This window comes from Saccopteryx leptura, chromosome 9, assembly GCF_036850995.1.
Source record: "Saccopteryx leptura isolate mSacLep1 chromosome 9, mSacLep1_pri_phased_curated, whole genome shotgun sequence".
Taxonomy (NCBI): domain Eukaryota; kingdom Metazoa; phylum Chordata; class Mammalia; order Chiroptera; family Emballonuridae; genus Saccopteryx; species Saccopteryx leptura.
In genome coordinates, this window is record NC_089511.1 from 50,075,104 (window position 1) to 50,099,121 (window position 24,018).

Consider the following 24,018-nt stretch of genomic DNA (forward strand, 5'->3'; position numbering starts at 1 on the left):
CCATATTGGCGGCTGGCCAGGGATATGGCTTCTCTTTGTCTTTACTCTCCTCTCTGAATTCTCTTACTTAACTAGGAGCACATTTTCCATCGCTTTTGTCTTCTTCCCTCCATCTTACTGCAGAAAATTCAACAACCCTGGGTAGCTTTTCCTCATCTTTTTGGTTATAGAAATGTGAGAAAAAAGGTCGCAGAACTTGGTAAGCAACTCTCATGCTATCAGGCCTCCCTTGACAGCTGGTATCTAGAGTGTGTGACACTTCCCTAGCAGGTTTTCTAAGTAATAATGTGGCTTATATGATATAAAGGACCTAAGTGGATCTTCTCAGCTTTTATGTCTTCTGGTCACTGTTTTTTTTTTTTTTTTGTATTTTTCTGAAGCTGGAAACGGGGAGAAACAGACAGACTCCCGCATGCGCCCGACCGGGATCCACCCGGCATGCCCTCCACGGGCGACGCTCTGTCCACCAGGGGGCGATACTCTGCCCCTCCGGGGTGTCACTCTGCTGCGACCAGAGCCACTCCAGCGCCTGGGGCAGAGGCCAAGGAGCCATCCCCAGCGCCCGGGCCATCCTTTGCTCCAATGGAGCCCTGGCTGCGGGAGGGGAAGAGAGAGACGAAGAGGAAGGGGGGGGTAGAGAAGCAAATGGGCGCTTCTCCTATGTGCCCTGGCCGGGAATCGAACCCGGGTCCCCCGCAGGCCAGGCCGGCGCTCTAGCGCTGAGCCAACCGGCCAGGGCTGGTAACTGTTTTCTTTAAGCAAGCACTGGATTCCAAACTGATTCACTTTCACAGTGCATCCTTTTAGGCTCGCTTGCTACAACTGTTTTTAGAGTCATTAGCAATTTTTTTTTAATCTTTGCCCCATTAACTATCCTTTTATATTGTCTCCCTCTTCTCTTCGGTCATTCTTGGATGTTTCTTTCTCTGGCTTGCTCTGGTCTTCATCAGTATTCAATTACTGTTCTTCCACCTTGCTGAGAGGACAGTGTTGCTGAGTATTGAAGGAACAGGACAGAAGCCAGACTGCCTTCCTTTGAATCACAGCTCTGCCTTTTATTAGCTGAGGAATCTCGAATAAGAGTTTCAGTTTTGTGTCTCTATGGCTGGTGGTAACAGTTTCGATTTGTCCACCGGCCAACAAGCTGCCAATCTCACTTTGCTCCCAAGATATGTACACAGATATAGGAGCAATTTGTGCTTTATTGCTAAATGAAACTTTACCCCAAGCCATTTGCTGGTCTTCTGGTGAAGTGGGCTGGTACATATTTGAGCTCAGGAAGATAGCTCTTCTTCTGTTGACATCATCACCTGGTGCTTGCCTTGCCTCCTAAGGAAGAGGATATTATTCTTCTTGCGGTAGCAACAACATTTAATGAATACTTACTGTTTACCTTGAGCCTTATTAAAGTGTTTGCAGGCATTATGTGTTTTAACCCATAGCCCATATAGCTACAGAAACAGAGGCGTAGAGAAATTAAACAACATGCTCAAGGTCTTCAGGGTAGACTGGGGAATGCAGTTCTGTGTGATTGCAAAATACATACTCTTAATGACCATAAGGTGCTGTGTCCCATAGAGACAGCCCAAACCCTCTTAGTGAGCTAACTCCTTAGGAGAAAAAGGCCTAAGCTAGAGCTTTCTGTTTGCACACTAGTAAAGGCTATCAACTAAGATGAGAGATTTTACTTAATACTCTAGGACAACATAGAAAGGTTTTTTTGTTGTTGTATTTTTTTGAAGTTGGAAACCGGGAGGCAGTCAGACTCCCACATGTGCCCGACCGGGATCCACCTGGCACGCCCACCAGGGGGCGATGCTCTGCTCATCTGGGGCTTCACTCGACGGCCGCAATCAGAGCCATTCTAGCGCCTGAGGCAGAGGCCACAGAGCCATCATCCTCAGTGCCTAGGCAAACCTTGCTCCAATGGAGCCTTGGCTGCGGGAGGGGAAGAGAGAGACAGAGAGGAAGGAGAGGGGGAGGGGCAGAGAAGCAGATGGGCACCCCTCCTGTGTGTCCTGGTGGGGAATTGAACCTGGGACTCCTGCATGCCAGGCCGACGCTCTACCACTGAGCCAACCGGCCAGGCCAGAAAGGTTTTATATTGTTGTCAGAAGTATGATTTGAACCTCTCTCCAAAATGTTCACATAGGGAAGAGTCTGAATTTAATGGACTGCATACCATAATTGTAGTGGTTACCATGAATTTAATAGACTATCATACTTGGACTAGTAAACATAATTGCAATTATATTTTGGGGACATATTCTTGATGGGCATCTCTGATCTAAGTAACTATGCTCCAAAATGTGTCTCATTGTCCTTATTTTACAGACTCGGAGACTGAGGCTTAGAAGGATTAAATTACTTGGTAAAGACTACACTACAGATAAATAGCAGAGGTGGAGTTCAAGCCTATTTATTTTAAACCAATAACAAAGCCTTCTGCATTTGCTATCATTTTAAATGGCTTCCATTCCCAACTGACCAGGCTTCCAAAGCTGTAGCTAAGCCAGTGAGCATGGTCCTCTCAGAGGTGGGTGGAATCTGAGTCTGACATTTCAGTCCTGGCTATTTTGATTGATCTTAGCAACCTCTTTCTTTGTTACTAGGAAACTATCTAATGGTTGGATAACTTGAGGTTGCTGTCTATTCTGTGACTGAAGTGATACTGTCTCTCATGGTACATCAGTGCATGAAGCCATTTTACAATTATTTTTAATGTCTCTGAATGACTTAACACTGAAGCTTCAGTTGAGGAAAGTTGGTAGGTTCCTATTTTATGTGTTGTCTACTGGAGCTATATGTTCTCATATAAAATGAGTGATAGTTGCATTCCACCTGGTAGAAGTTGAGTGTTTCCATTTGGTGCTCTTCTGTGAAGGGAAAGAAAGCAGAACTTCTCCTCTGTATGTTATAGACCCTATAATGTTATGAAATTAAAAAACAAAAGGATGGTCCTGGCGGTTTGGCTCAGTGGTGGAGCATCGGCCCGGCATGTGGATGTCCCGGGTTTGATTCCCAGCCAGGGCACACAGGAGAAGTGACCATCTGCTTTTCCACCCCTACCCCCTCTTTGTTCTCTCTATCTCTCTCTTCCCCTCCCGCAGCCAAGGCTCCATTGGAGCAAAGTTGGCCTGGGTGCTAAGGATGGCTCTATGGCCACTGCCTCAGGCCCTAGAATGGCTCCGGTTGCAATGGAGCAATGGCCCATATGGGCAAAGCATCGCCCCCTAGTGGGCACGCCAGGTGGATCCCAGTAGGGTGCATGCAGGAGTCTGTCTCTCTGCCTCACCACTTCTCACTTCAAAAAAATACAAAACAACAACAACTACAATAAAATATGCCTGACCAAGTGGTGGCACAATGGATAGAGTATCAACTTGGCATGCTGAGGACCTAGGTTTGAAACTTCTATGATACCAGCTTGAGCTCATCTGGCTTGAGCATAGGCTCACCAGTTTGAGCACAGGGTTGCCAGTTTGTGCATAGGATCATAAACATGACCCCATCATTGCTGGCTTTAGCCCAAAGGTCACTGGCTTGACACCCAAGGTTGCTGGCTCAGCTGTACCCCTACCCTCATCAAGGCACATATAAGAAAGCAATCCATGAACAACTAAAGTGCCACAACTAGGAGTTGATGCTTATTATCTCTCTCCCTTCCTGTCTGTCTGTCTGTTTCTCTCTGTCACACTAAAAAAATAAACAAAAATAAATTATTCTGAATGACTTCTTCTTGGGAAAAGGAAGGCACTTTGCTGGGCATATTCCATTATTTCATGAATTTTAAATCTCCAGTGTTTGAATTAGACATATAGACAAAACAGCAAATCTGATCATTGGGCATTGGGTGCTAGGGTATTGTTCTTGTCGGATAAAAGCATGCTTGACTTTGGCAGATTGTATCTTCATCTTACTTAATCTTTATAATCACACAGAATGGTAGAGGCCATTTGATCGTTTTTCAGAAATGAAGAAATTGAGACTGGGAAAAGATGAAATGATTTTTTCAACATCATGTGTTTAATAAGTGGTAGGATTTTGAACCAAAGTTTTATATATGCATTGTCCTTTGGTGGTTTAAGTTGCCTAATTATTTACCTTTCCTATGCTATAAGTCTTAAACGATTTGAGAAATAGGGCAAGGATTCAAATAGGAATCAACATAAATAGTTGTGTAATGACTGATAAAGCGGAATTAGAGAACACAGAAGTGTCAGTTGCTTACTTCCCTAAAATATGTATTAGACCCTTGCAACACTGACCTAGTCATCCAGTAACAACTGCAGAGAAGCTGGAACAGAGAGAGGTGCACGCCCTCTCAGAGGCAGGTGGCCATCGTCCTGTTCACTGTGTGGCAGTGAGCTGGCTCCCGGTGGCCCTGCTGCCTCACTCAGTGCGGCGACCAAGCACTAGCCATAGCTTGTTCTAGTCCTCCCAGCGAATGAGCCATTCATTTTTGTGGAAAAGGAAGGAGGGCGTTGGGGAGCAGATACAGAAAATGGGTTACTTTAATACTGCTTCCTCCCAGGAAACAGACTGAAAACCTCTTCCTAAAAAAATAAGGGCAGGTATTTTAGGGGTTCTCCATCCCAAACCCCAACAATAAAAATGCTGTTCTTAAAATTTTTTCTCTTGGGATGATCTATGTTATTTTCTTTTATTTCTTTGGTTGGAGAGAAAGGAAGAGATACATGTGTTTTTCTCTGTGTTTTGGGTACAAAGGATGGGAAGACTAATATGGAAACCAAGAAACGGTCTTCATGAGATGTAGAACTAATTAGATTCTTTCTCCTCATGACAGGTTATGAAAATGTGCTGGAACAGTGGGAGAAGCTGGTAACTTCTAGTAAGCCAAGATGACAAGAATTTTAAATAATAATCAGTAAGTAAAATTATGTTAGCCCTTCAGAATTCTTTTGACTACCAGCTGAATTTTCTGTAAGAAACAGTGATAAATGAATAGCCCAATCAAAAAACTTTAAAGTCAAAAGGAGAAAATACTTAAAAGTAATATCATAAGTATTTCAAAAACTGTATGCTAACATTTGAGAAATTATGCTTTCCAGTTGAGTGTGTCATTTCAAGTCAGGTACAGAGTTTGGGGGATAGAACATAAGTATTTGAAGGATTAAAAGAGGAATCCTTTTATATTAAATCTCTTAAACACAGCTATTTTTGGTCCTGTTGGTTCTGTGGGCCCCATTTCTTACTCTTATTCTGTGGGTACATTTGGGAGGTAGAGATGAATAAACTTAGTGAATATGAATAAAACTGAGCTCCCTGTCTACAGCTTCCCCATATTTTTCTTCGTGTCATTTTTTGCACATCAGAAGCCATTAATGTTTGCTAACTATCATCTAGTTTCATGTGGTTGATTTTGGTTTCATTATAAGAATGATAATGCTAGTATGTGGGATAGGCTAGTGGAAAGATTATATAATTTTGAGTCAGACATTCATAGGCCTGACTCTTGCTTTAGTGCTTTTTGTAGTTACTCAACCTCTGAACCTCAGTTGACTTATTTGTGTATTGGGTTTGATCTGAGTCAATCACAGGTAAAAGACTGTGTGGATAGTACTTTGTGTTATGACTGGTACATTATAGGATCACAATAGAAGTAATTACTCTCCTTTCTTATATTTGTTTCATGATTTCCAGTTTACAAGCCTTTAATTTGACTCAGAAGATTAGCCAGTTCAACTTCCTTTGCTACTATCAGGCATTGGTGGGTTAAGACCTGGCGCTGTGGGAAGGAGGGGGTTGTAGTGTTTGCTGATTTCTGTGGTGTCGGTATGACAGGAGACTCTAGTGGACTGGTAGGAGCTGGCTGCAGCTAAGTCACTATTTCAATGATCTGTTTCAGCCCTGGTGGTAAGACTGTTTGGGTCGAAAAAGCAAGGTTTGGTTTTGAATCCTTGCTTATCAACTCGCTCGGGCTGTCACGCTCACATAGCTTCTGGAATTGAATATAAGTACCGAGACTGATTTAGAATTTAAACCTATTTTGTTAAGAGTGTGACTGGAGTTCTCAAGTTGTTAACTCAGTCTGTAACTGACCCCTGGCACCCCTCACGTCTTCTGGCTGTTGAGTGGCAGTGTTTGAGAGAAGTCAGACTGTTCACTCCCTTGTGAATGTCCCTCTGTCCCTTCCCTGTACTCTCTCGGATCTCCACATCCTTGGGTGGTGACGTTACACTCAGGCAGGGGTGAGCAGCCTGGGTTCCTCCTGACTGACTACAGTGCGAGGCTTTCCTTTTGGATTCAGAAAGTAAGTCTTAATGAAAATGAATTGTCTCCACAAAGAGAGAAACAAAACAAACAAAATCTGGGCAGTTTCAAATTCACAGGGGCTTAAGTGAAATCTTAGAGAATAAAATGGAGGAAAGAAAGGAAACTGGATCAGATTTTTCAGTGTTTCTTCTAAGAAGCAGTTTCTTTGTTTCCTAACTTGCTTTTTAGATGGGAACAATTGAAGCCTGAAAGTGCTAAGTAACAGCTAAGATTGTGGTGGTTGTGTTTATTTTAAATCGCATCCACCGAATTTTCAAAATACATTTTTTATTGAACCTTAAAAAAATGCCTTGGATATTTCACAACATTCATTTATGTCAATTCTTTTTTTTTTTTTTTTTTAATTAAGTGAGAATCAGGGAGGCAGAGACAGATTCCCACATGCTCTGGGATCCACCCAGCAAGCTCTTAGCAGGTGATGCTCTGTCTATCTGGGGCCACTGCTCTGTTGCTAGGCAACCAAGCTTTTTTTTTTTTTTTTAAACATGTGAGGGAGGCCATGAAGCCATCCTCAGTGCCCAGGGCCAACTTTGCTCTAACCATTCATGCCATGGCTATGGGAGGGGAAGAGAGACAGACGGGAGGGGGTTTGGGGGGAGAAGCAGATGGTCACTTCTCCTGTGTGCCCTGACTGGGAACTGAACCCAGGACTTCCATATGCTGGGCTGACGCTCTTCTACTGAGCCAACCAGCCAGGGCCCATTTATGTCAATTCTCTTACATAATCTTAGAACATTTATTTTCCTTATTTCTTCTTAACATAATAGTTATTTATAGTTCCTACTGAGTCAGGAACGGACTTGCATTATTGCAAAAGTAATTCTTGTTCATTTCAAGCAAAAACTCGTGATAGAAATCTGAGAGACTTTCCTCTGGATTAGGAAATACTGACCTCTGTCTTAAGCTGAGTAAAGGTATCTTTGATAACTTCGAAGGCAAACATGGAGGTAATAATTAACAGAAAAATTTCACTGCGGATAAAATATTCTGATATATAGTTTCTCTCCCCAGAATGGATATTAGACTATTTCTGAATACCCCCAATATAGATGATTTCTTTATTAGAGAACTGCTTGGTGTGTACTCTTCAAATACATATATTTTATAGCCTTGCATTAGGTTTAAATCAACACATTCAGTAATTTGCTGGATTCTTGGGAGCCATGTATCCAGGCTTCTCATCTCTCTCCCTTCTTGTCTGTCTCTATCTATCCCTCTCTGTTTCTGTCCCTCTCGTATGCATAAATGAATGAATGAGGAAGGAAGGGGGGAGGAAGGGAGGGAGAAAAGGGAGGAAGGAAGAGTTATGACGGTAAATTCTAATACAGATGAGAGAAGCTTACTCCATTTTGGGAGTTGATAGTCAAGCCTGAGCATAGAAAGTTAAATTTCAAAACAAATGTGGTTGATGTTATAAGAGATATACACATTAAGTACTCAGGAAACAAATGGAAGAGAGAAGTTACCTGCATGGCAAGAGTGGGCTAGATCAGGGGAGGTTTCAAGAGCAGATGACAATTGAGTTGCGTGTTTAATGATTAATGCCTTTTAATTACAATACATTTTAAAACTTATGAAAATTAACAATGCTAATTGGAAAGAACTTTAAAAATGTGAAAATTATTAAGAGTAGAAAATTCATCAATATTATCACTTCCCAGACATACATTTCTTTTTTTGAGAGAGAGAAAGAGAGCTGTTCCACTTAGTTATGTACCCATTCATTCCTTCTCACACGTGCCCTGACCGGGACTGGAACCAGTGACCTCAGGGTTGAGCTGACACCCTTGAGATCAAACTGGTGACGCACGGATCGAGGGGGCAACCCCGGATCAAACCAGCTACCTGGAGGTGGGGTGGTCTGGGGTGATCCTCTATCCACTGTGTCAGTGGCAAGGACCCCAGAGATACCTACCTACCTACCTACTCACCCTCCCTCCTTCCCTCCCCCCTTCCTTCTTCATTCATTCATTTATGCATGCGAGAGGGATAGAGACAAAGAGGGATAGATAGAGACAGACAGGAAGGGAGAGAGATGAGAAGCCTTAATTCTTTGTTGTGGCACCTTAGTTGTTCATTGATTGCTGTTTCATATGTGCCTTGACTGGGCGACTACAGCCAAGCCAGTGACCTCTTGCTAAAGCAAGCAACCTTGTCTCAAGTCAGCGACCATGAGGTTGTGTCTATGATCCCATCCTCAAGCCAACGACCTCAGGGTTTCAAACCTGGGTCCTCTGGGTTTCAGGCTGATGCTGTATCCACTGTGCCACCACCTGGTCAGGCGCATTATTTTTATATATATTCTATTCTTCCATATTCTCTCTATGCCTAGATTAGATACACACTTTCCCCCCCTAAAATGGATTATTATAAATATTGTTTTGAAACCTGATTTGATTGGCATTATACAGAGGCCATGCCATGTCAATAAATGTACATCTACCTCATTTTTGTTAATTATATAGTATTCCATGTATATGTGGTTTATGGTGTATTTAACTAGTTCCTTAATAGTGGACATTTTAGTTCTCAACTTTTCACTGTGATGAACATCTTTGTTCATGAATTGCGGTGCATTTATTGAATTACTTGTGCAGGATCTTTGAACAGAGTTGTGGCAGTGCTTAGGGAACACTCTAGGTAGAGAAAACAGCTGGAGCTGTTTCTCTAGGGGCAGAAGTGGAAAAGGAGTATTTCACTCTGATGAAAAGCTACAATTGTAATTTAGCAGATGACAGAGAAGGAGAGTAGTGCTAATTAGGGCTGGGGTAGAAGATAGAGGGCCTTTGATGCTAAGCCCTTTTTCATTATCATTTGGGAACCATATTGGAATCTATGTCATTTCTCTCTCTCTCTCTTTTAAGTGAGAGGAGGGGAGATATACAGACTTTTGCATGCACCCTGACCATGATCAGCAACCCCTGTCTTTGGCCAATGCACTAATCAACTGAGCTATCCACAGCACCCAGGGCCAACGCTCAGACCACCTGACCACTGGCTGCGAGAGGGAAAGAGAGAAAGAAGGGAGAGAGAAAGAGGGTGAGAAGCAGATGGTAGCTTCTCATGTGTGCCCTGACTGGGGATCAAACCTGGAATGTCCACATGCTGGGCTGATGCTCTATCCACTGAACCAACTGGCCAGGGCCTATCTCATTCTCAAATGAAGATTCTGAATTCTTTCAATTTTTTTCTCATTTTCCCTATTTTGAGAAGAAATAAAAATTTTTAATAGTTCTGCTTTTTAAAACTTTTTGAGGGTCTTAAATCAACCCATCAGGGAGTGAACAAGTCATAGATGCCCGAAAAAGTGTGTATGTTTATAGAAAAAACTTTAAGAGAAAAGGAGTTTATGGTCTTGAAAAGTGAAGGAAACATTATTAGTAAATATATTTCTGCATTTTATGATTAAAATTTAAAGATAATTTGAAAAAGATATGTTAGGGGACAAGTATCACAATTTAATAATAATATCTTCTATTTACTGAGTGCTTTTATGTGCATATGTGTACATTGGTTTACTTAATCTTTTAAAAACTTTCTTAGGTAGAGTCTAGGCTTAGCTCCATTTTGCAGGTGAATGGAGGCCTTGAAGGCCGATTTCGAGGCAAAAACATCACACTTGGAGTTGCATAGTTTAGGCCAGGGGTTGGGAACCTTTTTGGCTGAGAGAGCCATAAACACCACATATTTTAAAATGTAATTCCATGAGAGCCATACAACGACCCATGTACATTACGCATTATCCAATAAAAATTTGATGTCGTCCCAGAGGACCGCTGTGATTGGCTCCAGCCACCCGCAACCATGAACATGAGCGGTAGGAAATGAATGGATTGTAATACATGAGAATGTTTTATATTTTTAACATTATTATTTTTTTTTATTAAAGATTTGTCTGAGAGCCAGATGCAGCCATCAAAAGAGCCACTTCTGGCTTGCAAGCCATAGGTTCCCGACCCCTGGTTTAGGCACTGTGGAGGCCTTGGGCAAATCCTGGGACTTCACTGGGATGGTTGTGAGGACATACTAAGGAAATATCTGAAGTATTATGAAAACAGCATAAAGTACCATAGAAATGGAGGGGCTGCTTTTTGGACCTTCTTTTATCATTACTGAGGGGAAGAAAGCATTTCTTAAGTGATTTTGTATTTCATTTGTGGTGATTTTAGTCTTGTCAAAACATTTGTAAACAATGACACGCGCCATTTCTGAGAAGCTTTACTAGACAAGGCCTCGTTCTGCGATCTCTTTTCTCGTTGCTGTGAGACCAGCTTGCCCCAGTTAGCGGTGCTCCGTCTGCCTCCGTGGCAGAGTGAAGAGGACATGGCGGCCAGCCACAGCTCGCCAACAGGGAGCCAACCAGGAGCCAGAAATCAACCTTTCCCCAAGGTTGTTGGCCTCTAAAATGTTGGTGCTATTTGTTAATGCAGCATAATTTAGGCTGAACTGTTATACTCTTGGCGGACTGTAGTCTTTTTCTTGCATTAGAGAACAGAGGTTATCATTTCAAACAGGGCATCTCCATAAGGTTTTTAAGTTTGACCATGTTGACCCTTTTTTCCCCCTTCAAGCATTTGTGGAACGTGTCCTGTGTTAAGGTCTGAACGTCTGGAGTTTGAAAATAATGCAAGCCCTGGGCCTAGCCTTTGTCTTAGAGTACGCTGCTGTGTGTCCCAGTAACTACAGCACAGGGCAGGCAGGCAGATGCTGAAGGACAGTGTCACTGTGACAATCTGAGCTATATTCATGTCAGGATCCTCACTTCGTTGTATGCCATCCTTAAGATGTTCTTTGTGTGATTGCTTTCTGTAAAGTAAGCTTATCTTTCCTTTCCCTTTCCTCCTTTCTTCTTCTTTTTTTTTAATTGATTGATTTGAGAGAGAAAGAGAGAGAGAAAGAAAGAGGTGTTCATTTGTTGTTCCTTCCACTGAGTTGTGCATTCATTGGTCACTTCCTGTGTGGCCCTGCCTGGGGATTGAACCCTCAAGCATAGTGTTGCAGGATGACACTCTAACCAACTGAGCTAACTGGCCAGGGCCTCCCCTTTCCTCTTTGGCATGTATTTACTATACAGTGTAATTTGTAACACATGTTAGACTGCCTTATTCTCAGCTTGTATTTTCAGTGCAACTATTTATACTGATTTCATTCACTAGTTTAGTGCATATGTCTTTTCCTTGGGCATGCATTGTTAAACCCTTTAACTTTACAGATGACATATCTTAAATTTTTTCACATAACAGAAATTGTTTAACACACTATTACAACAAAATTACACCCTAGTAAATTATGGACTGTTTTATTTGATTTTCCCCCCTCCTGTTATTGGTTCTTTTTCTCATGACACATGAAGTAGAGTTCATTGTTGTTAGTCAGAGTGCTCTTTCCTTTCCTATTTTTTTTTTTTTATTGTATCTGACATGTTTAAGGCTCCGCATGGGAGAACCAGTTTATCTTGGCTTAGTAATACCTTACCTCAGTTTGGAATAATTTGGAGTTCACCTGCCATGTGTCTAATAATCAGACAGATGTTTAAGGAGCTCTAACTTAATTTTATATTCCTAATGACTGGTTCTGGGTTGGCCTATGAGTGAAATCAAAAGCCCCCAGAGGTCTCTCTCATGAGTAGTTTCTGGGTTAAGACTGTACAGGAAGCCATTTCCTTTCTTTATGACTAGGAATTCAGGTGTTTTCTATCTTGTTATTTTTTTCCTTTTGACAACTTCTCCACTTTGATTTCAAAAGGCACAGGGTTAATTTATTATTAAAATCCCGTCTGAACCAAAGACTCAAACTTTTTTGTCCAACATGCATAGAAAGAGCTGGTTGTCAGGCTCAGACAGAAAGGAGCTGGTAGGGACTACCGTGAACTATACCGGGAAGGGTCTGCTTTATACTGGGTGGTAGGTTCAGAGTTGTTCATCTTAATGTTATTTCTCCTGACAAATACGTTAAAGATATTCTCTTACATATATAAAATACTGCATAACCAAAAAGTTTTTTAAGTGTAAAACACCGTTAAGGATGTTAAATGCATCGACTGCATTTATATTGGCAGAATTGAGTCACATTGGTCAGTTATTTTTAATTTTAAAACACCTTAGATAGATGTTTTAATAGATAGTACCCCCTTTTTTCAACATGGGGAAAGAAATTTTTTATAAAGATCCTATTTATAGACCCTTGATTTTCAGATGATCTTCATGCAAATACAAGAAGCATAAGTATATAAATATAGTTTAAGGCTCACTTAGAAATATTTTCTTTTGTTCTGCCACAGAGACGTACCTTCTCAGGGAGCGTAGCTATTGACTGTGACTACCCACTAGTCCCTTCTTGACACAGAAGTTTATATATTTACAGAGTCTGAAACATTATCTCTCAGTCCTCTCAAGTGTAACCCCACATCTGTCTGGCTGCAGTGAGCATCAGGCTTAACAGTCCCAGCTTTGGAGCAAACGTACATGGCTTTGAATCTGGCTTTGACTTTTCCTGACAGTTGACCTCAGGCATCAAAACCTTTCCTCATGGGTTTAGTGAAGTTTTTAACACCTGCCTTGCTGTGTTGTATACAGATAAAATGTAAAATAATTCACCTATAATGGAAGCCACTGTCATTACTAGATACTCAAGAAATTGAATTATATTAAGCATCTTTTTCTTATTCTAGGTGGAATTTTATTTTATTTTATTATTATTTTTTTGTATTTTTCTGAAGCTGGAAACGGGGAGAGACAGTCAGACAGACTCCCACATGCGCCCGACCGGGATCCACCCGGCACGCCCACCAGGGGTGATGCTCTGCCCATCCTGGGCGTCGCTCTGCCGAGACCAGAGCCACTCTAGTGCCTGGGGCAGAGGCCAAGGAGCCATCCCCAGCGCCCAGGCCATCTTTGCTCCAATGGAGCCTTGGCTGCGGGAGGGGAAGAGAGAGAGACAGAGAGGAAGGAGGGGGGGATGGAGAAGCAGATGGGCACTTCTCCTATGTGCCCTGGCCGGGAATCGAACCTGGGTCCCCGCACACCAGGCCGATGCTCTACCGCTGAGCCAACCAGCCAGGGCTCTAGGTGAAATTTTAAATACATTTTCCTATAGGAACAATGTTATGAATGGGACTTTAGTATAGTATTAGAAATATTATTAACATTATACTTAAGATAAGTCATGAGTTTAATAGGCTTTTAAAGACTGGCCAGAGAAGCCAGCCTCTACATATTGTCTCTCATGAAATGCATCTCAAGTGCCACAAAAGAGATCATTAACTTAAGACTTTAAAAGTGAACTTTTGGAATGTAATTTATTACCAGGTTGAGGACTGCTTTGATAAGCTTTTACAATGACATAAAGTGGAATTTCTTGATAAGTGGTGATATTTTGGGGGGAAGACTGAAGAGCCCTTCTTCCCACTTCTGGGAACTAAACTGACCTTCTGGAGAACTTCACTGTTATTCTGTCAATCCAACTAGTTAGTTCTAGTGTAGACAGGCCAAACACAGGACCGTGGCCACCGGGGTGGGTGCATGGCCCCACGCTGGACAGATGTGCTTTTTTGTTGATAATTAAAAAAATTTTAATGTGGAATAGTTCCTCTTTGTGGCAGAGTGAGGAGTTAAGTAGAAGAAGGCAGAGTTCAGGAAGGAAGAATGAAGCCAAACTATAGACATAAAGATGCCATTTGTCCTGTGAAGTTTATTTTCAGCTGATCCTAAAGCCCAGCTGTGGCTCTCCTGTTGCTGGGTTATTCAGAGTCATCGCATCCCACTTTGCTTTTACATGTGCTGCTTCAAGTTCCATTTCTGTTAGCCTGCAAGTTAAAGAATGCTGACATTCATTTGGTTGTTTATACGTAGAATATTTAAGAAGTCACTGTCTTTGTTATGGGCAATTATAATAAATATAATTGCATAGTATGACAGTTGATTTATGACATAGCTTTTTAAGAACAGTGGTAGCATTTATTCCCATCTCATAAAAGCATAAATGTATTAGCACTACTCAAAGAATACTAGTGACTGTGTGTGTGTATATAATAACTCTTGTGATTCACAGAGGTTTGCTATAATGCAAATGTCATATAACTTATGGTTACTTAAGATGTTTCTAATAGTTATGATTTGCCTTGAAGAAGTGCCCTTTGCTACCATTTATGGTTAAGAGCACTGTTAGGTAATCAGGTAGATGTTCGTGGCTATGCTGTGTACATTGAGAGAGGTGTTCTTTGGCAAGATTTTCAAATATGTACATTTGTGTTCCCTACTTGACAGGTAAGGTATCATAGAATGACTTAATGCTTCTCTTCCCTTCAGTAGATTAGTGTTTGGGGAACTGAGATTTTATGTGGCAATGCTCTTGTAAACTTTACTTCCCTTTACGAAGTATCAGATTTACTTTCTTTAATAGTACCATTCTGTATTGTTGGGAAAATGTTGTAAAGAGTAAAGAAACACATCTGCCTTTTGAGTTCTGCTTGCCAACTGGTTTGAACAGCTCTAATATATATTTGTTTATTCTCGATGTGTCAGCAGACAAAAGGAAAGTTTTCCTTTCTCTTTTGTGGTTGTTATATAACTTACACATTATTATATCAACAATAACTTTATTCAGAATCTACTAGGTCCTGGGGTATACAAGGCCTCAGAAACAGTCTCTGCTTTACTTTTTTTTTTTTTTTTTTTTTTCATTTTTCTGAAGCTGGAAACAGGGAGAGACAGTCAGACAGACTCCCGCATGCGCCCGACCGGGATCCACCCGGCACGCCCACCAGGGGCGACGCTCTGCCCACCAGGGGGCGATGCTCTGCCCATCCTGGGCGTCGCCATGTTGCGACCAGAGCCACTCTAGCGCCTGGGGCAGAGGCCACAGAGCCATCCCCAGCGCCCGGGCCATCTTTGCTCCAATGGAGCCTCGGCTGCGGGAGGGGAAGAGAGAGACAGAGAGGGAAAGCGCGGCGGAGGGGTGGAGAAGCAAATGGGCGCTTCTCCTGTGTGCCCTGGCCGGGAATCGAACCCGGGTCCTCCGCACGCTAGGCCGACGCTCTACCGCTGAGCCAACCGGCCAGGGCCAGTCTCTGCTTTAGACGATCTTTTGTCATCTGGTGAGACAGAAACGTTAGGGATCTCAAAAAGAAGGAGGATGCCAAGGCTCCGTAAGTCAGCTGTGAGATAGAGGTGTAAAGAAAGGTCTGGAGGCATTTAGAAGAGAGGAGAGTTCCCCAGGGCTTGAACCAGTGAGGAAGATTTCAGGAAAAGCAAGGGTTTGAGTGGGTCTGGAAGGTGATAACTGGTAAGAAGAGTGAGGGAAGGTCATCAAACAGAGGACAAGGTGTGGGCCCAGGTGCAGAGGCGGTAATATGCCCACTGCTTTAGGGGAACAACAAATGGACCATTATTTGGCAGAGTGTTTTTAAGTGGAAGGTGGGGAGGTTGGAGAGGTGGAGGCCTGTATCTGAATGACTAAGGATCATGACATTGGACCCGTGGGCTAATTGTCATTTTTTGAAAAACTGTGAAATGACCAAATTTGTACCTTGCGTTTTAACCTTAGTCAACAAAGACATCTTATCCTTTTTCTATTGTGAGAATGTTCTAAAAATGTTGGTAATTGCATTCTTAAATTCAAAGCATAAGGATTGTTGTAAACATCTTTTAAGTGCTTTCAGCTAAGATTGCAGGTGAGCATACGTACAAAGGCCTCCTTCTTCCTGAATGGAGTAGCAACTGTGAATTTTAAGCTTCACTGGGTCCTATACAGTAGTAACAAACTACTAGATTGTTACTTTTCTTTCCTGTGTTAGCTTTCCCTTTCTCGTTCTCTTTCATGTACCTCGGTGTATCTGTGTCTGCATACACACACACCATTGCATTTTTCAGGCTGCAGTGTTAGGAAGTTTATTGAGTTGCTCATATACATACAGGTTCTATATATATAGGCTACATATATGAAAGAGCTACTGTTCTTCTTGTAACAGTCAATATATTATCAGTTTGGCTAGTACAATTGATTGTAATAGTTTTATGAGCAGAAAAGTGATGTGCACAAATATACATGTTACTTTATATAAATGTTTGATGATGAGAGTTGCCTATAAAGCACATGTTTTCATTTTCATCTCTACTGTAAAGTTGTTTGATAGAAAGGTTCATGACATTGTGCATGCTGGACTTTGACATTTGTCATGTGATGGTAATGATGGGTCACAGACTGAGGGATCTAGCAGCTGGGGCAACAGTCAGGAGACTCAACCTTGTTGACTCTGACACGAGGGGATGAATGCCTGAATGAGGAATGGAAAGAATGGAAAAGATGTGAAAGACACTTAAGAAGCTGTCATCATACCTGTTGATAGTGAATTATCAAGAGAGGGGGCAGGGAGCTCAGATAGTTCCAGAATTTAACTTAAAGTGTCCAGGACAATAAGATTACCTTTGTGAAGAATAAGAGAGTCCAGAGAGATTTATCAGCTTTATATCATCTAAGACAGCGTTTTTCAGTTTATAATTATTGGGTTTATAATCTTCATACAGCATCAGGGTGGTTAACTCTTTTGTGGACTGGTATAAAATTTCTGGCACACCAGCAGTTAAAAAACACTGATCTAAAAAATACAGGACCAATAAATGCGTTCTGCTAAGGACAAACGTTAAGTTATAAGCTGATCTTGTACCTCCCCTTAAAATTAAAAAAAAATTATTTTATTTAAATTTATTTTTACTTATAGTTGACATACAACATTCTTTAAGTTTCAGGTGCACAAAATAGTTATTAGACATTTGTATACCTAACGAAGTAATTATTCTGATAAGTGTAGTACCCATCTGGGTTGTACCTTAGCTTCTGCCCTTTTTGACCTTAAGTTGGTCTTGAAAAACTCCTAGAAGCTTCAGAGAGGGATGAAGTAGTTTCCCTAGGGCCGCCCACCTAGCCACTTAGCTGGGATTAGGACAGGAGCTCTTGACTCCTGGTGCAGCTCCTTCTAGTCTTCCATGCTGGTTTGGAGAAAAAATAGCGTTTTAGATCTTTTTTTTTTTTTTTTTTTTTTCATTTTTCTGAAGCTAGAAACAGGGAGAGACAGTCAGACAGACTCCCGCATGCGCCCGACCGGGATCCACCCGGCACGCCCACCATGGGGCAACGCTCTGCCCACCAGGGGGCGATGCTCTGCCCATCCTGGGCATCGCCATGTTGCGACCAGAGCCACTCTAGCGCCTGAGGCAGAGGCCACAGAGCCATCCCCAGCGCCTGGGCCATCTTTGCTCCAATGGAGCCTTGGCTGCGGGAGGGGAAGAGAGAGACAGAGAGGAAAGCGCGGCGGAGGGGTGGAGAAGCAAATGGGCGCTTCTCCTGTGTGCCCTGGCCGGGAATCGAACCCGGGTCCTCCGCACGCTAGGCCGACGGCGTTTTAGATCTTTTGATCTCACTTTAGATCTTATATTTGGTGATTAACTATTTTGAAGAAATCTTTGCTTATAGAATGACTGGCTCTAAACAAATGTGAGAAAGTTAAACTGAGGAGATTCTCTCTAAAGCCAAGAAGGTTTAATTTGTAGCTTAAAAAAAAAAAAAAAAATTCTTCCTCTGTAAAAACTCCCTACCCTCAGTAGTAATCAACTTATTTCTTAACTGGTCCTCAGCACCTGCCAGTTCTCTAGTTTCCTGGAAGTTGCCAATTCCCAACTACTGAAAGTTTCTTTTTAATATTTTTATTCCAAAGTAATTTCAGGGCACAGTGACCCAGAAAGAAAGAGTATTTCTAAAATCACTCTTACTTTTTTAAAAGTTGGTTTAATTATGGCATAAATGAAGTCATTTTAATTTTAAAACCCTTTGGTTTGCTACAACAAAATTTCTGTTAACTAGTAAGAAGACCAAATCCAAGAATCCTAAACTAAAGGCTTCTTTGGGTTTTTAAACTCTTAAATAAGGGACTCAGATCATGCAATACCAAAGAACTATTTCAGCTCTAAAATTCTTTGGATATTTTAACATTGAAAAGAATGGAAAAAATTATTGGCCAGTTTGTCCACAATTTTGGAGATTCTGCTACAGAATTCAGAGGGCCAGGACAGCATTGTTTAAGTGCTACTCTGTGTGAAGCTCTGTACCAAATTCTTTGCATGTATACTACATATCATCTGTCCCTCAAACTCTGGTAGGTGAGCACTTTATCCCCCTCACTGCAGATAACGATCCTGCCCTAGGTCGTACAGTGTCGGAGGTCAGATCCAAATCTGTTTGGACACCTGATGCAACCAGCCTCATTACATCCTGGATCACTTGAGGAATATAAATTAACGTACATCTATTTTTAAGGTATTTGTCATAACAAGATTAATCCTTGTTTTATAAGACTTTTAAAAGGCGATCTACAGTTTCTTGAAGTTTCTAAAGGCTGAAATTAAAAAAAAAAAAAAAAGGCTTATAAAAGGCTTCTAAGCCTGATATAAATCAGGAAAGGAAAGTTCCGCCTTAATCGACTGAACACGCTTATTGGTCAGGATTGTACGGGCTGACTCATTTCTTTTTTGCCGTGCTAGAGGGTCACACCCTACATTCCAAAAACCTCTACTGCCCTCCTACCCGCGGCTTCCCTGCTGGAGCCTCAGGGGCCGGCCTAGGTGTCTTTGCGCACAGCCGCCCCCCAGAGAGGACCCGCCCCCAGCCCGCCCGCCAGACGCGAGGCGCTGGAGCTGCGCTGCCCTTGCCAACCGCCCGGCAGGCCGCGGGAGAGGGGTGGCCCGGCCGGCGGAGGCGCGGCCGCGCCCGGGAGCAGGAGCAGGAGCAGGGGCACGGGCCGGGGCCGGGGCACGGGCCGGGGTCGGCGCGCAGCTGATCGCCTTCGCCTGTCCACCTGCGGGGCAGGCAGCTCGCGCTTCGGGTGTGCGGGAGCCGCGCGCTAACTTAGTATCCCAGGAACTTTCCCCGAGATTCTGCCTGCAGCGAGGAGAGACCGTGAGTGTAAGTGTTGCTCCGTCTGGGTGGGATGCTGTGGTTCATGACAATGCTGTCTGGGCGGGCGTTGTAGCACTGACAGACGGTGGGACCTCGTTAAAAGCAGGGGGAAACAACCTTCCTTGTCTTGCAGAGAACACCCCGTAATGCAATCATTGTCATTTCCTCTACGATGGCGAGTAAGGGGAGTCTTACTTTGTTCTGGATCTCGCTTTAGTGCTAAAATGGGCTGTAGCTGTTGGCATCTGAGAATGCTCACAGGGTAGTTGCTGAAACAGTGGGCCAGCATGTAGGTAGGCTGCATCAGTGCTCTGAATTTTGTGAGGTTGAGAGCCAAGGATCAGGCCGAGGTTTTGGTTTGGGGTTATCAAGATTTCGCAATGAAGGTTTTTGAGGGAGTGAGATTGTGTTTACAGTTTGTTACTAAGTTTTGGGGAAATACGTTCTCAAACTCCAGTCCCTGTTCTAAATAGAATTAATGGTCCTTCAGTCAACTCCTTCGGCTGGTTGGAAGCTTAGCTGGTCAGCGAGACCTGTGTTCAGTGCCAGAAGGAAGCACGTGCGCGTGTGTTGTGGAATGAGCGTGTCTACTCCACGGCTATGCTTTCTATTTATTGTGGCCAGGTAATTGCTCTTGTGGAATTTGTGGAAATAAACACAACTGAGTAGAGTACATAGCCCTTGCTTTTTTATGTTTATTTTTTCTATTTGTGTTTACTGTCAGGGAGTTGTTACTTAAGTTGTACCATGATGGGGATCTGGAGACTTAAGGTCTGTTTCCATTCCACTTTTTAAGCCTGCTGAATTGACTATTACTTTTAAATTTATGTAGAAATAAAGCCGTGAGCTCCCCCGCCCTCACACTAATTTGAGAGAGAAAGAAGGGGGTGAGAGAGCGAGCGAGCAAGAGAAAAGCATCAACTCAACTCGTTATTCCACTTGATTGTGCACTCATTGGTTGTTCCTGGTATGTGCCTTGACCAGGGATGGAACCTGCAGCTCGGCATGGCGGTGTTGCGCTATCCTTTTAGCCACTCAATCGGGGCCTCCGTGAGCTTCTTTTTTTAAATCTGCTTTCTATGTAAAAATTAGCAGTGCATAGAAATTTATATGCTGCAAGTAAATTATTTTCTTGCGAGAGGTTGGGAGGTGGGAGACAGGAGAAGTAGAATCTTGTGATGTTTGCAGTTTCACTAAAGACATACACAGCAACAGACATATCACCATCAGAAACACTGTCCTGGCAAGGCAGACAGAAGACACCCACACAGCATAAAGGGTGATAGGAAGATTATAAACTGACTTATGAAGTTACAAGATCATTATACTTCTTCATTTATGAAGATGTGGACTCTAATGCAGTAGACAGGCTTTATAACAGAAAGAAATAATCAAGTTAGTTTTTTTTTTTTAAAGTGAGAGGACGAAAGATATAGAGACAGACTTCCATATGCACCCCAACTGGGATCCACCCAGCACCCCCCCCCCCACCCCCCGTCTGGGGCCGATGCTTGAATCAACCAAGCTATCCTCAGTGGCCAGGCTGACATTTGACTGATTGAGTGGCTGAGAGAGAAGGGTGAAGAGAAGTGGATAGTTGCTTTTCATGTGTGACTGGGGATCGGAGCCAGGACATTGGGATGTCTGCATGCCAGGCTGATCCACTGAGCCAGCTGGCCAGGTCTAATAAAGTTCTTTGCAACTGACATTTTTCAGTCTATAGGAAACATCTCTAGAAATTAATCATTTCTAAATGAATAATTAAAATAACTTGTTAGAATTTTTAATTATTTGCATGTTGAACTAATAATAACACTGTTTTCAAGCTCATAGGCTAATTGTTAAGTCCAGTTGTTTTGAGTTTAATTAATTAAGTGCCTCTCTGTGTGAGAGGTTAACAACCTGGGATTCCATTTTTTTTTTTGAGAAACAGCCTGTGAAGTTGAGAGAAATGGCCTTAATTCCACTGGGGTAGTTGCAAAGCCCCTCAGGTAGTAAGGATGGGAAAATATTTTTTTTTTTTCATTTTTCTGAAGCTGGAAACAGGGAGAGACAGTCAGACAGACTCCCGCATGCGCCCGACCGGGATCCACCCGGCACGCCCACCAGGGGGCGACGCTCTGCCCACCAGGGGGCGATGCTCTGCCCATCCTGGGCGTCGCCATGTTGCGACCAGAGCCACTCTAGCGCCTGAGGCAGAGGCCACAGAGCCATCTCCAGAGCCCGGGCCATCTTTGCTCCAATGGAGCCTTGGCTGCGGGAGGGGAAGAGAGAGACAGAGAGAAAAGCACGGCAGAGGGGTGGAGAAGCAAATGGGCGCTTCTCCTGTGTGCCCTGGCCGGGAATCGAACCCGGGTCCTCCGCACGCTAGGCCGACGCTCTACCGCTGAGCCAACCGGCCAGGGCATGGGAAAATATTTTATGAAATCTCTAAGATGTCTAAAATCTAAAGGGATAATTAGCCTGACCAGGCCGTGGTGCAGTGGATAGAGCATCGGACTGGGATGTAGAGGACCCAAGTTCAAAACCCCGAGGTCACCAGCTTGAGTGCAGGCTCATCTGGTTTGAGCAAGGCTCATCAGCTTGAGCCTAAGGTCACTGGCTTGAGCAAGGGGTCACTCAGTCTGCTGTAGCCTCCTGGTCAAGGCACATATGAGAAGCAATCAATGAACAACTAAGGTGCCACAGTGAAGAATTGATGCTACTCATCTCTTTCCCTTTCGGTCTATCTGTCCCTCTCTCTGTCTCTGTCACACACACACACACACACACACACACACACACGCACACAGACGCACACAATAAATAAAATAAAGGGATAATTTTTTTTTCTTTTTTGTATTTTTCTGAAGCTGGAAATGGGGAGAGACAGTCAGACAGACTCCCGCATGCGCCCGACCGGGATCCACCTGGCACGCCCACCAGGGGGTGATGCTCTGCCCCTCTGGGGCATAGCTCTGCCGTGACCAGAGCCACTCCAGCGCCTGGGACAGAGGCCAAGGAGCCATCCCCAGCGCCCGGGCCACCCTTGCTCCAATGGAGCCCCAGCTGCGGGAGGGGAAGAGAGAGACAGAGAGGAAGGGGGGGGTGGAGAAGCAAATGGGCGCCTCTCCTGTGTGCCCTGGCCGGGAATCGAACCCAGGTCCCCCGCACGCCAGGCCGACGCTCCACCGCTGAGCCAACCGGCCAGGGCCAAGGGATAATTAAATTTGAGCTTTGATTCAAGTTTCACCCTGATGGTTGTAACAGAACCAAACCTTTATTGTTTTTTATTTTTATCTTTTAATTCATTTCTCTTTTTTTCCTTTTTATTGACTTTATTGGGGTAACACCGATTAACAGAATGATACAGGTTTCAGGTGCACAATACTACAACAGAACTGAACACTCAAAGAGCCTGCTTTTATCAGTCACTGAGATGCTTCACACTCAGTGTCTCATTTGATTTTCACAACAATGCTGAGACGTAGAGGTATGATTATCTTTGTTTTATAGTTCAAGAGCCACGGCAAGTTATGTAACCTCCAGATTTCATAGCTAGTTAATTTCACTTACCCCCAAAGTTAGCATTTAAGGTTTGTAATTTCCCCACATAGCTCCAATTGTGAAATAATCCAGAGGAAGTTCTTGGTTCAAAGTAGATTTTTAAGTGATTTTAAAAGCTTCTCATTGCCCCAGTACCAAAATGTCAAAGTTCAAGGAATAATGTATTTACCCTGGAAGCCTGTGGTATTCAAATATTAACTAAGCAGGCCCTACTCTTGGTGAACCTGTTAATACATGTGGCTGCCTGATGGCTGCTGATTTGGAGTGACTTTCTTCTCTTATCCTGAAGCACTTTTCGTTCTGGACCTGCATGTTCTTCTTGCTCCTCACCAAGTGCCACTCAGGCATTCCCTACTTGTAAACCAAGCGGCTGGATCCGTGGACTTCCAAGAGTTGAATTCTCTCTGTGTGAATGTACACCTGCAGTATTTTATGCGCTAGGTGAAATGTTTTAAATTTTCTATTAGCTTGTCGTTTAGTGTTGAACCTGCTTGTTTAGAATGGTAAGGTTATGAAAGGACCTTCAATGAGTACTAAAGCTAGGTGGATGTGGGACAATCTCAATGTGCCTCACCGGGGACAGCCAGCTCTGAGAGAGTCCATTTGCTGGATCATCTGTTGGGATGTCATCATAAACAATGTCACCTTCTCAGAAGACAATGGATTAGACAGGACAGGGTATTGCTCACACCCCCTCTTCATCATTTGCACCATCTATATGACGCAGGACACCCACCCATCTTCCCAAACACAGCAAGGATACCTTAGCCTCCTTAAACCTCTCTAAATTAGCTGCTTTAAGTACCTTGAGTTCTTGAGGGTGTTGAAAGAATGTACCGTTGTGATGATATAACCACCTGGGATTAATCTCATGCAAGTCATGGAGAGGAGGAAGTATGCCAGACAGCTTGGTTTTCAAAACTAGGGGAGATGGTAAATTCCAGGAACTTCAGATTCAGAGCTTAGGTTGGTGTCTAGCAGAGTTGTAAATCATATGTTTGAAAGGATGGATGGGGATCACTTAGAAAACATGTTGATGATCAGTGTCTAGCATCACTCATCATCAGTTAACCTCCTTTATGATAGTTACCGGACAAGTATATCAACATTGCTGTAGCTCTGACATGTCCGCTTCAGCAAGACATTTAACGAAGTGAGTGCTTTGTGTTCTTTACTCAAGATGGACAAATGTGGGTTAGACAGCAATACGGATAAGTGGGTTTGCAT

The 24,018-nt window shown here is 43.1% G+C and overlaps 1 protein-coding gene across 10 annotated transcripts in view; it reads left to right on the forward strand.

Annotated features, from left to right (window-relative positions):
- The window catches only part of SGMS1 (sphingomyelin synthase 1), a 327,448-nt gene that overhangs the window by 206,962 nt on the left and 96,468 nt on the right, over positions 1-24,018 (forward strand). For 8 of the 10 annotated variants that reach the window (XM_066348467.1, XM_066348469.1, XM_066348466.1 and 5 more), the window contains one exon: positions 4,808-4,888. The exons of 1 other annotated variant lie outside the window; for it this stretch is intronic. The gene's annotated coding sequence lies outside the window, so the exon portion shown is untranslated. Of the gene's footprint in view, positions 1-4,807; positions 4,889-18,870; positions 19,252-24,018 lie in introns of those variants that run through there. One more of the 10 variants, XM_066348475.1, reaches the window with a different exon arrangement.